This window comes from Aquarana catesbeiana, linkage group LG04, assembly GCF_042186555.1.
Source record: "Aquarana catesbeiana isolate 2022-GZ linkage group LG04, ASM4218655v1, whole genome shotgun sequence".
Taxonomy (NCBI): domain Eukaryota; kingdom Metazoa; phylum Chordata; class Amphibia; order Anura; family Ranidae; genus Aquarana; species Aquarana catesbeiana.
In genome coordinates, this window is record NC_133327.1 from 129,209,480 (window position 1) to 129,223,220 (window position 13,741).

Genomic DNA, 13,741 nt, shown 5'->3' on the forward strand with positions numbered 1-13,741 from the left:
TCCACACACCTGTGTATATATGTCAGCGCCCCCCCACACACCTGTATATATGTCAGTGCCCCCCCACACACCTGTATATATGTCAGCGCCCCCCACACACCTGTATATATGTCAGCGCCCCCCCACAAACCTGTATATATGTCAGTCACCCCCCCACACACACACAGAGCTGTATATATGGCAGCCCCACATACACAAATCTGTACACATACAAGCCTCTGGCCCCTCCCTGTACACAAACAGCCCCCCCCCTTTCCTTCACAGCCCCTACTTGTAACTTCCTACCCGGTCCCAGCTTGTTTTTACAAAGCTGACATGTTGGTGAGAAGCATAGTACAGGCAGATCACTGTCACACGAGGGGTGCACATGCACATAGTAGCCAGAGGTGGCAGTAAAGAGCTTGATGTCTAAAATCAATGACACAAGAGCTGCAGAAACTGTGAGATCATTTCTATACTACACAGCACGGATCTCCTTCACCCATCCTGCCTTATTCTGGCCTGGGTGCATAGTTGTCAAAAGTCCCGATTTTCCCAGGACAATCCCGATTTTGGGACCCTCGTCCCTATTGGAGGCTGTCCCGAATCGGGATTTCCATCAGGAAAATCGGGAATGTTGTTTTTTTTTAAATTTTTGGAGCAGCTGGCTCCAGTAAAATGGCCGCCGGCGCCGCCGCTAGATCTTCCCCCTAGTGTTCAGTAGAGAGAGGAAGGGGGCTCGATCCGTGCAGCCAATGAATCGGCTTCTTTAGCTGCACGGATCGGCCCCTCCCCTCTCCACTGAACACACGGCGCCGGTGTCTTGCCGAAAAGTTCCCCAGCTCGGCTATTTCCGCCGGCTCGTACTGCGCAAGCGCTACGCCTGCACAGTACAGGGGGGTCCTTACTTGCCAAGGGGAACTTTCTCGGCAGAACACCGGCCGCTCCTGGACGTGTGGTGGGGGGCGTTATGGGGGGGTCTGCACTAATAGAGGGGGATCTGCACTGATGGAGGGGGGTCTGCACTGAGGGGGTCTGCACTGATGGAGGGGGGTCTGCACTGAGGGGGTCTGCACTGACTCTGCTGGGGGCACCTTATGCGAGGACAGACTCTGCTGGGGGCACCTGATGCAAAGAGGGACTCTGCCGGGGGCACCTGATACGAGGACGGACTCTGCTGGGGACACCTGATGCAAGAACAGACTCTGCTGGTGGCAGGCGACGTGGCAGGTGACACGCTCAGGGATCCCACTGATTCGGCATTATGGTGAGTTGAATGATTTAATTTTATATTACAATGTAATAATAGAAATAATGCGCTTCAATCATCCTGACACCATAACAATCATGGTGCCAGGATGATTGAAGCATTAACACCAGGTGTTTGGAGTATCTTTATCTGCTGATTGTTAAACTTTCTAGAATACACATATTTCTATTGTTGTGTAGGATCTGGGGCTGCTGTCCCGTCATTCCCCTCTCCCCCTTTCCCTCTCCATCCCTCATTCATCTCAGACTCTAACCACACCCTCTTGAGCCACGCCCATGTAAGCCACACCCACTATTTCATTTAAACCACGCCTATTTTCACCGCGGCACGCTTCGCGCACCGCACTTGTATTTTTATTGCTAAGCCACGCCTACAAACAAATGCCCCACCCCTAATTATTGTACGGCTCTGCCTACAGCCAAAAAAGTGTCCCATGTATTTTTTTTGCAATGTTGGCAACTATGCGGGTGGGCCCCTTACAGTTGTAACGGCTGTACCCCCCTGATGGCGGCCCTGCACAGATTAGTCCTGACAATTTAAGAAGGTGTACCTAATCACAACTCGTTATGTGTATAAAAGACACCTGTCCACAGAATCTCTTTCTTCCATTCAAATCTCACTATCCTGGCCAAGAACAAAGAGTTGTCAAAGGACATCAGGGACAAGATTGTAGACCTGCACAAGGCTGGAATGGGCTACAAGACCATCAGTAAGAAGCTTGGTGAGAAGGAGACAACTGTTGGAGCGATTATTTGCAAATGAAAGAAATACAAAATAACCATCAATCACCCTCTGTCTGGAGCTCCATGCAAGATTTTGGGTCATGGGTAGGGATGAGCCGAACACCCCCCTGTTCGGTTCGCACCAGAACATGCGAACAGGAAAAAAGTTCGTTCGAACATGCGAACACCGTTAAAGTCTATGGGACACGAACATGAATAATCAAAAGTGCTAATTTTAAAGGCTTATATGAAAGTTATTGTCATAAAAAGTGTTTGGGGACCTGGGTCCTGCCCCAGGGGACATGGATCAATGCAAAAAAAAGTTTTAAAAACGGCCGTTTTTTCAGGAGCAGTGATTTTAATAATGCTTAAAGTCAAACAATAAAAGTGTAATATCCCTTTAAATTTCGTACCTGGGGGGTGTCTATAGTATGCCTGTAAAGGGGCGCATGTTTCCTGTGTTTAGAACAGTCTGACAGCAAAATGACATTTTGAAGGAAAAAACTCATTTAAAACTACCCGCGGCTATTGCATTGCCGACAATACACATAGAAGTTCATTGATAAAAACGGCATGGGAATTCCCCAAAGGGGAACCCCGAACCAAAATTAAAAAAAAAAAATGACGTGGGAGTCCTCCTAAATTCCATACCAGGCCCTTCAGGTCTGGTATGGATATTAAGGGGAACCCCGGCCAAAATAAAAAAAAAAAAATGACGTGGGGTTCCCCCTAAATTCCATACCAGACCCTTCAGGTCTGGTATGGATTTTAAGGGGAACCCCGCGCCAAAAAAAAAAAAAAAACGGCGTGGGGTCCCCCCAAAAATCCATACCAGACCCTTATCCGAGCACACAACCTGGCAGGCCGCAGGAAAAGAGGGGGGGACGAGAGTGCAGCCCCCCCTCCCTCCTGAACCGTACCAGGCCACATGCCCTCAACATTGGGAGGGTGCTTTGGGGTAGCCCCCCAAAACACCTTGTCCCCATGTTGATGAGGACAAGGGCCTCATCCCCACAACCCTGGCCGGTGGTTGTGGGGGTCTGCGGGCGGGGGGCTTATCGGAATCTGGAAGCCCCCTTTAACAAGGTGACCCCCAGATCCCGCCCCCCCCCCTGTGTGAAATGGTAAGGGGGTACATAAGTACCCCTACCATTTCACGAAGAAAGTGTCAAAAATGTTAAAAATGACAAGAGACAGTTTTTGACAATTCCTTTATTTAAATGCTTCTTCTTTCTTCTATCTTCCTTCATCTTCTGGTTCTTCTGGTTCTTCTGGCTCTTCTGGTTCTTCCTCCGGCGTTCTCGTCCAGCATCTCCTCCGCGGCGTCTTCTGTCTTCTTCTCCTCGGGCCGCTCCGCACCCATGGCATGGGGGGGAGGCTCCCGCTCTTCTCTTCTTCTTTTCTTCTCTTCTTCTCTTCTTCATTTTCTTCTCCGGGCCGCTCCGCAATCCATGCTGGCATGGAGGAAGGCTCCCGCTGTGTGACGGCGCTCCTCGTCTGACAGTTCTTAAATAACGGGGGGGCGGGGCCACCCGGTGACCCCGCCCCCCTCTGACGCACGGTGACTTGACGGGACTTCCCTGTGGCATTCCCCGTGACGTCACAGGGAAGTCCCGTCAAGTCACCGTGCGTCAGAGGGGGGCGGGGTCACCGGGTGGCCCCCCCCCCCCGTTATTTAAGAACTGTCAGACGAGGAGCGCCGTCACACAGCGGGAGCCTCCCTCCATGCCAGCATGGATTGCGGAGCGGCCCGGAGAAGAAGAGAAGAAGAGAAGAAAAGAAGAAGAGAAGAGCGGGAGCCTCCCCCCCATGCCATGGGTGCGGAGCGGCCCGAGGAGAAGAAGATAGAAGACGCCGCGGAGGAGATGCTGGACGAGAACGCCGGAGGAAGAACCAGAAAAGCCAGAAGAACCAGAAGAACCAGAAGATGAAGGAAGATAGAAGAAAGAAGAAGCATTTAAATAAAGGAATTGTCAAAAACTGTGTCTTGTCATTTTTAACATTTTTGACACTTTTTTCGTGAAATGGTACCATTTCACACATTTCACACAGGGGGCCGGGATCTGGGGGTCACCTTGTTAAAGGGGGCTTCCAGATTCCGATAAGCCCCCCGCCCGCAGACCCCCACAACCACCGGCCAGGGTTGTGGGGATGAGGCCCTTGTCCTCATCAACATGGGGACAAGGTGTTTTGGGGGGCTACCCCAAAGCACCCTCCCAATGTTGAGGGCATGTGGCCTGGTACGGTTCAGGAGGGAGGGGGGCCGCACTCTCGTCCCCCCCTCTTTTCCTGCGGCCTGCCAGGTTGCGTGCTCGGATAAGGGTCTGGTATGGATTTTTGGGGGGACCCCACGCCGTTTTTTTTTTTTTTTTGGCGCGGGGTTCCCCTTAAAATCGAATTTAGGGGGAACCCCACGTCATTTTTTTTTTTAAATTTTGGCCGGGGTTCCCCTTAATATCCATACCAGACCTGAAGGGCCTGGTATGGAATTTAGGGGGACTCCCACGTCATTTTTTTTTTTTAATTTTGGTTCGGGGTTCCCCTTTGGGGAATTCCCATGCCGTTTTTATCAATGAACTTCTATGTGTATTGTCGGCAATGCAATAGCCGCGGGTAGTTTTAAATGAGTTTTTTCCTTCAAAATGTCATTTTGCTGTCAGACTGTTCTAAACACAGGAAACATGCGCCCCTTTACAGGCATACTATAGACACCCCCCAGGTACGACATTTAAAGGGATATTACACTTTTATTGTTTGACTTTAAGCATTATTAAAATCACTGCTCCTGAAAAAACGGCCGTTTTTAAAACTTTTTTTTGCATTGATCCATGTCCCCTGGGGCAGGACCCAGGTCCCCAAACACTTTTTATGACAATAACTTTCATATAAGCCTTTAAAATTAGCACTTTTGATTATTCATGTTCGTGTCCCATAGACTTTAACGGTGTTCGCATGTTCGAACAAACTTTTTTCCTGTTCGCATGTTCTGGTGCGAACCGAACAGGGGGGTGTTCGGCTCATCCCTACCCATGACCCAAAATCTTGCATGGAGCTCCAGACAGAGGGTGATTGATGGTTATTTTGTATTTCTTTCATTTGCAAATAATCGCTCCAACAGTTGTCTCCTTCTCACCAAGCTTCTTACTGATGGTCTTGTAGCCCATTCCAGCCTTGTGCAGGTCTACAATCTTGTCCCTGATGTCCTTTGACAACTCTTTGTTCTTGGCCAGGATAGTGAGATTTGAATGGAAGAAAGAGATTCTGTGGACAGGTGTCTTTTATACACATAACGAGTTGTGATTAGGTACACCTTCTTAAATTGTCAGGACTAATCTGTGCAGGGCCGCCATCAGGGGGGTACAGCCGTTACAACTGTAAGGGGCCCACCCGCATAGTTGCCAACATGCGCCCCTTTACAGGCACACTATAGACACCCCCCAGGTACGAAATTTAAAGGGATATTACACTTTTATTGATTGACTTTAAGCATTATTAAAATCACTGCTCCTGAAAAAACGGCCGTTTTTAAAACTTTTTTTTGCATTGATCCATGTCCCCTGGGGCAGGACCCAGGTCCCCAAACACTTTTTATGACAATAACTTGCATATTAGCCTTTAAAATTAGCACTTTTGATTTCTCCCATAGACTTTTAAAGGGTGTTCCGCGGCATTCGAATTTGCCGCGAACACCCCAAATTGTTCGCTGTTCGGTGAACTTGCGAACAGCCAATGTTCGAGTCGAACATGAGTTCGACTCGAACTCGAAGCTCATCCCTAGTCATGGGGTAGGGATGATCATGAGAAAAGTGAGGAATCAGCCTATAACTACACTGGAGAAGCTTGTGAATGATCTCAAGGCAGTTGGGACCACAGTCACCAAACAAACCATTTGTAACACAATACGTCACTGATTGAAATCCTGCAGCGCCCACAAGGTCCCCCTTCTCAAGAATGGGCTGCTGACATGAAGACAATGACCTTGTGCAAGTACTTTGCTTGTTCTGTCAGCAAGTTAGCTAAATGCACGACAGCTATTAGTCATCATTTCTTAGCTAGAAAACTATAATGAAACTATTCCACAGAACATAACTTACTTAATTGTGGTAGTTTGAACACCTACAAGTTTGTTTTTTGGTTGTGGTACATCATCTAAAATCATCTAGGTCTGAGTACATTTAATGAGTAGCAATGAGGTACCAACATTTCTGTTATACAGTACAATGCCTCATTCAGTGGCATAGTCAGCAAAGGGCCTCTGTGCAAGGAAAACTTTTAACCCAAGCCCTTACATCAATTAATGCCAAGGTGCAAACACTTATCATAGATAGATAGATAGATAGATAGATAGATAGATAGATAGATAGATAGATAGATAGATAGATAGATAGATAGATAGATAGATAGATAGATAGATAGAACTGTCCCTGATTTGGAACAAAGTCCCTCTGTCCCTCATTCCACCTCATTTGTTCCTCATTTTGGTCTGATCTATATAGTTGTATATAAAATGCACTTTTTATCTTTCAAAAAGTGTTTCCCAGTGCTAAACCTTTCATTCAACTTCTAAACTGCTGCATTTGTACATTTCAAAAGGCAATATAAAGCAATAGTAGTGGTAAAAAAAAGCACTTGTGGGTTTAACTAATCATTTTTTTTTAAATAGTTCTCCTTTAAAGTAGTTGTAAACCCTGTTACACTACTTTTACCTACAGGTAAATCTATAATAAGGCTTACCTGTATGTACCGTGAATATCTCCTAAGCTTGCACAGTTTAGGAGATATTCACTGTATCCGCATGTCATCGCGGCTTCGGCCAATTACAGCGCCGGAACCCGCGAACCCTGAAATAACTCCGGGAGATATGTCGCCGGTCTCATCGGTGTGTGGGGACCGCTGCAACAGCTTTGATCTGCGATAAGTATTTCATAATGAGCTAGTATGCAATGCATACTAGCTCATTATGCCTTTATCTGTTTTTTTTTAGGAGTTTACAACCACTTTTAAGGGGGCGTGGCATGGGGTGTATCCTAATTAGTTTTCCTAATTCGGAAAGTTTGTTACTGGCAGGATCGACAGGTGAAAAAAAGGGACAAAAAGGCCCTATTTTTGACCCAAACCCAACCGGGGGGGTGGCTGTGGGTGCATTGTTTGCCGCCCCCCCAAAAAAAAATATACCACCAGCAGCCACTGGTCATGGCCCATAATATTCAACTGGGGTCAGACATCCTAAATTCCTACCCAAATGCTATCTGCAGGAAAATAGGAGATTTTAGGAGATGTATTAACCCTTTCGCTGCACGATTTTTATTTGAGACTCCCCCACCTCCACATATACGCATGTAAGAACGTAAACGCATATATCGAGGTCACCTGTGCGTTAAAACGTAGATTGCAATACACATGTTACATATCACCATGCACGCCGGAGTGAGAGCAATAATTCTAGCACAAGATCTCCCCCGTAATACTAAACCGATGCCTATAGGGGGCTTTTGAAGTGTTGCCTAAAGAAAATATAGGGTATTGAAGGTTATCACCACTTCACAGGCGCACACAAATTTAAGGTTTAGGATGTTGGGTATCTATTTACTTTGCACAATCTAGTCTTTTATATTTTACCAAAAATGTGGGTAATTTTTTGTGTTTGTTTGCTCTAACTTTCACTCGAGTATGTTTTTTACTGAATTGGGCGTTTCCTTGACCTTTGCGGTAATATCGTGTGACAAAAGAAAATTGGAACTACCGGTATTTTATTCTCTAGGGTGCCTGCTTTCCGAAAAAAAGGGTTTTACATCATCTTCAGGACAAAAATAATTTTTTAAACGTGTGCAAAAGACGCAAAAACACCTCTGGGAGCGAAAAGGTTAATGCTGGCCAAACAAGCATTGAAGGAGGAAACTTTTTGCCCAATATCAGTTGTATATTAAAAACCAGGAGAACATTTAGGGCATCATTAACACTGTCTTTCGTTTCTCACCAGCACTAGAGGTGAGCAGTGTTTAGGTCTACATGACAAAGTCAGCACCCGGCTGAACACATCTCATGTAAATGGACTCATAAACCATAGCTGCACAGTGTGCACAAATCTTATGTTTGCCCCTAGCCTCACTGAATGAGCTCCTTTTTTGTTTAAACCTCACACAAAGGGTACTGACTTAAGATTACAGCGCAAAACATGTCTGCTAAGAAAAAGAAATCCAACTGTACAGAGTGATAATCAAGGCAGTTGATTGGATTGTGAAAGACCTGTGGCACGCAGAGGAAGCGTTGATAGCATGCCAAGGAAATTGTAAGTGTACCCACATTGCACTAACAGTAGGAGGAGCATGATTACAAAGAACTGAAGCCTGCTCACTATATAAACGACACATATGCCACAGTCCTTGTACCAACAAAAGATGCTTTAATTATCGTGCCAGAAGGGACAGTCACATAGACACACTTATGCCCCGTACACACGGTCGAACTTTGTTCGGACATTCCGACAACAAAATCCTAGGATTTTTTCCGACGGATGTTGGCTCAAACTTGTGAACACGGTCACACAAAATTGTCCGAAAATCCAATCGTTCTGAACGTGGTGACGTAAAACACGTGCGTTGGGACTATAAACGGGGCAGTGGCCAATAGCTTTCATCTCTTTATTTATTCTGAGCATGCGTGGCACTTTGTCGGTCGTATTTGTGTACACACGATCGGAATTTCCGACAACGGATTTTGTTGTCGGAAAATTTTATATCCTGCTCTCAAACTTTGTGTGTCGGAAAATCCGATGGAAAATGTGTGATGGAGCCTACACACGGTCGGAATTTCCGACAACAAGGCCCTATCACACATTTTCCGTCTGAAAATCCGACCGTGTGTACGGGACATTAAAGTGTTATTAAACCCACAACAGTAAAATCAGTCTGTAAATGTAGTAAAGCAGGCTTGTTATACTCACTGTGGAACCTAAGGGGTTAATCCTCTGCATTGTGTAAAAAGGGTGTTTGGTCTTGTCTTCTCTGATCCTCCCCTTCTTCCACTGACTCCAATATATTTCCTGATATTTACAGAGCCAGAGGACAGGATGCACATGCTCAGTTTGGTGTGTATTGCTAGAGAGTTTTTTTTTTTGGAGAGAGTGCATGTGGTCAGCACAGGGCTCATCAGCACTTTCCAGACAGAGGGTCAGGGGTCCTGCATTCTAATAGGACAATTGTGGGAGAATGAAAACTCCTCCTACAAGCTTAAATCAGACACTCAAGTCACAAGACTGCTATATACTGCTGATGAGAAAAGGTATTTAGCCATTTATATGTACTAAAATAATTGCATTTCCAGGTTCTGTGTATTGTGGGAGACCAGATATAGTGAATGCAGGGTCGTGGGTTTAGTAACACTTTAAACTTCAGCATAATCATTTAAAAAAAATTAAAACTACGTTGTACTTAGAAACCAGCAACTGTTGAGGCAATGAATACGTTAATCAGGAGTATGTAAAGTATAATACAAGTGTACAGAGTGCAAGGGTCAGGAGTATGTAATGCTCAGATTGCTGGGGTCAGGCGATTGCAATGCACAGAATGTAGGGTTCAGGAGTATGTAACAAACAGCCTAGCACATGGAGTGCAGGGGTCAGGATTATGTAATGCACAGAGTGTAAGGGTCAGGAGTATGTCATTTATAGCCCTGTGTACAGAGATCAGCAGTCAGAATTATGTAAGTACAAAGTGCAGCAGCCATAGGTATTCAACATGCAGCATAGTGTACAGAGTACTACAGTCAGGGGTATGTAATATATAGCACACCATATAGAATATGGCAGTCAGAAGTATGTGAAGTAGACTTGCATACTCCTGAACACTGCTTGCTTTATGTTGTGCTGTACATCATGATTATCACACTGTGTATGCGGTGCTGCATGTTACATCCTCCTGACCACTATACTCTGATGCGGCGTACACTCGAGTGGACTTTTCCACTGGACTGGTCCAACGGACCGAATCTGGCGGATAATCCGACCGTGTGTGGGCCTCATCGGACTTCCGACTGACCTTTTCGGTTGAAAATCCGCCGGACTTCAGATTTGAAACATGCTTCAAATCTTTCCGCTGTACCCAGTTCCTATCGGGAAGCCCGTTCGTCTGTGAGCTGGTCCGACAGACCAAATACGATGCAAGGGCAGCTACAGCACCTTCCCGCGAGAATGTTTCCAGCGCGATCCTATCGCGCTGGTTCTCGGCAACAGGGGATAATCTCGCGCTCGCTGCAATAGGAAAAACACATTTTCCTATTGCAGCGAGAGAGAGGCAACAATGGTATGGATTTTAAGGGGAACCCCCTACGCCAAAAAAACAGCGTAGGGGTCCCCCCCAAAATCCATATCAGACCCTTATCCGAGCACACAGCCCGGCCGGTCAGGAAAGGGGGTGGGGACAAGTGAGCGCCCCCCTCCTGAACCGTACCAGGCCGCATGCCCTCAACATGGGGGGGTGGGTGCTTTGGGGAAGGGGGCGCCCTGCGGCCCCCTCCACCCCAAAGCACCTTGTCCCCATGTTGATGAGGACAAGGGCCTCTTCCCGACAACCCTGGCCGTTGGTTGTCAGAGTCTACGGGCGGGGGGCTTATCGGAATCCGGGAGCCCCTTTAATAAGGGGGCCCCCAGATCCCGGCCCCCCGCCCTGTGTGAATGAGTATGGGGTACATCGTACCCCTACCCATTCACCTGGGGAAAAAAGTGTCGATAAAAAACACACTACACAGGTTTTTAAAGTAGTTTATTAGACAGCTCTGGGGGTCTTCTTCTGACTTCAGTGGGTCTCTTCTGACTTCTCCGGCCTCTTCTCCCGGTGTTCGGTTCTTCTCCTGCTCTCCGGCCTCTTCTCCCAGTTGTCCGGGTCTTCCAATGTTGACACGACACTCTCTCCCGCTGTAATGCCTTATATAGGCATGGGGCGTGGTCACCGGGTGGTAACCTTGCCCCTTATGACAGCACAGTCCTAGCATGCCCTGGGACTGTGACGTCATAAGGGGCGGGGTCACTGGGTGACATCACCTGGTGACCACGCCCCATGCTTATATAAGTCATTGCACACCGCTCACACAGCATTACAGCGGGAGAGAGCATTGTGTCAACATCAGAAGAAGAGAAGAGGGAGGAGGACGAAGGAGAAGACCGGGCCACCGCTAGCGAAAGAGCGGCAGAAGATAGCAGAGGAGCCTGGCAGAAGAACCGGACACCGGGAGAAGAGGCTGGAGAGCAGGAGAAGAAACGGACACCGGGAGAAGAGGCCAGAGAGAGAGAGAGGAGAAGTCGGAAGAGACCCCCCGAAGTCGGAAGAAGACCCCCGGAGCTGTCTAATAAACTACTTTAAAAACTTGTGTAGTGTGTTTTTTATTGACACTTTTTTCCCCAGGTGAATGGGTAGGGGTACGATGTACCCCATACTCATTCACATAGGGCAGGGGCTGGGATCTGGGGGCCCCCTTATTAAAGGGGGCTCCCGGATTCCGATAAGCCCCCCGCCCGCAGACCCCGACAATCAATGGCCAGGGTTGTCGGGAGGAGGCCCTTGTCCTCATCAACATGGGTACAAGGTCCTTTGGGGTGGGGGGGTCGCAGGGCGCCCCCTTCCCCAAAGCACCAACCCCCCCATGTTGAGGGCATGCGGCCTGGTACGGTTAAGGGGGGGCGCTCGCTTGTCCCCACCCCCTTTCCTGCCCCGCCGGGCTGCGTGCAGATAAGGGTCTGGTATGGATTTTGGAGGACCCCCACGCCGTTTTTTTCGGCGTAGGGGGTTCCCCTTAAAATCCATACCAGACCTGAGGGCCTGGTATGCTCTGCGACGGGGCTCGCAAGGTGTCAATCTCGCTGATAAAAGCGGTGAGATTGATTTCCTTTTCTAGTCCCGTCGTACCTCATCACGTTCAAAATGAAGGACTTAAGTCCGTGTGGGCAAGTCCGTTCATTCGGAAGTCCGCCGTAACTCCGTCGAAAGTCTGTCGGGGAGGCCGTCGGACCTAGTCTGCCGGAAAATCTGGTCGTGTGTAGACTAGTCCTTTCATTCAGAAAGTCCGTCGTACGTCCGCCGGAAGACCGTCGGACCTAGTCAGCCAGAAAGTCTGGTTGTGTGTACGCGGCATCAGTGTACTTAATGGAAAGATAAAGAGTACTTAAAGTGGTTGTAAACCCTGTTATATAGCCAGTGAAGTGAACAGCCTCAGATGATACACAGAGATGAAGCAAATCCTCCTACATAAGTTTTACTTGTATATCTGCTGTCTTTCCCTTTCTTCACTGTTTGGAAAGTGCAGCTGGTGTTACAAATCTTTGTTTCTGTTTCAGCACTGGGTGTGGAGTCTGGGCTTACACTGTATGAGAGCCGATTGGAGGAAAGGCACACACCCCTACTCCACAAAGGCAGAGGAAAGAAGGAACATGCAGAGCTGTAATGTTAATAGACCAGCTCTCTAATCTTCTAAGCTCTCTCCCCTACACAAATTTCCATCTGCTATTATCTCAGGTGATGGAGAACTTGTCAAAACTGACTCTGCTGATAACAGAGGAACAGAGCAGCAGAAAGACACAGCACTTAGAGCTTTGGAGAGAGATAAGTAAACACTACAGATGTATATGCCTAGGTCAAATTTCATGAATGTAGATTACAACCACTTTAACACACAGTGGACTACAGTATTCAGGCATATGTACTAGACAGCCCTGCTTAAAGAGTGAAGCATTTAAGAGTTTTCCCCAGCACCTGTTTGGCCATCCTACAAGCATAAATTCCTATTTCCCTTCTCCCTAGGCAGAAATGTCCCCCAAAAACAGATTCCCCAACATAGAAGTCTCTAATCCCCAAGCAAAAATCATCACCTACTACCAAGTAAAAAGCTACACAAGCAAAAAATCTCTTTCTCCTCAAACTTCCCCCTAAACAAAAATCCTGTCTCAGCCAAAAGCCAAGTAAAAGCCCCCCCTCACCACTCAAGCAAAAATCCTCACCCTACAATAATCCCTTACCTCCTAAGAAAAATCCCCCCAGCAAAAATCTCCCTCTTCCCATGCAAAAATATCCCATGCACAAATCTCTACTCTCCCAAGCAAACCACCAGCCCAGCACAAATATTTCCTCTTCTAAGCAATTCACTCACCCCAGCACACAAATCCCCATGCTTCGTCACCCTCCCAAACACTTGCCAGACTCCCATGAGGAGTGAGGAAATTCCTCCAAGGCTTCCCCTTGGCATATGACCTATCAGTGCCGAGCAGAAGCCTAGGGGTTCCCTTGGCTCTGCCCCACCCACGTGTCTAAGGTGTGACAGGGGCACAGAGTACTCTACTGCTCTATAGGAGCTACTGCAGAGCTGCCAGAACACAACCCATGGCACTCCCGCAGTGCAGAACAATGTAAGCATTGCAGGCGTGCCCCTGCTGCCAGGCACCAACAATGCCCAATGCTAATAGTACATGAAACATATAGTTTACATTAAAGGTCAGTCCTATTTTAGATATATAGCAGGAATGCTACTGGATAAGTGAGACTCCACAGCAGGAGGCATAGCAAGGGAGATCATAGTCATATATGTATTTATCCACACAGTTAGTTCTACTTAAAGCTAAACTTAAGGTAAACAAATATTGTCTTTCCTAAATCATTATATATTTTGTGTATTTCTTCCAGCTCTGTGCAGCAAACCAGTGTGAATCGTTGCCTATGTGCAGAGCTTCCTGTAAAAAAGACCGGTCACTGCTGTTGTCTCTCATTGTGCAGGGTGACTGGTCTTG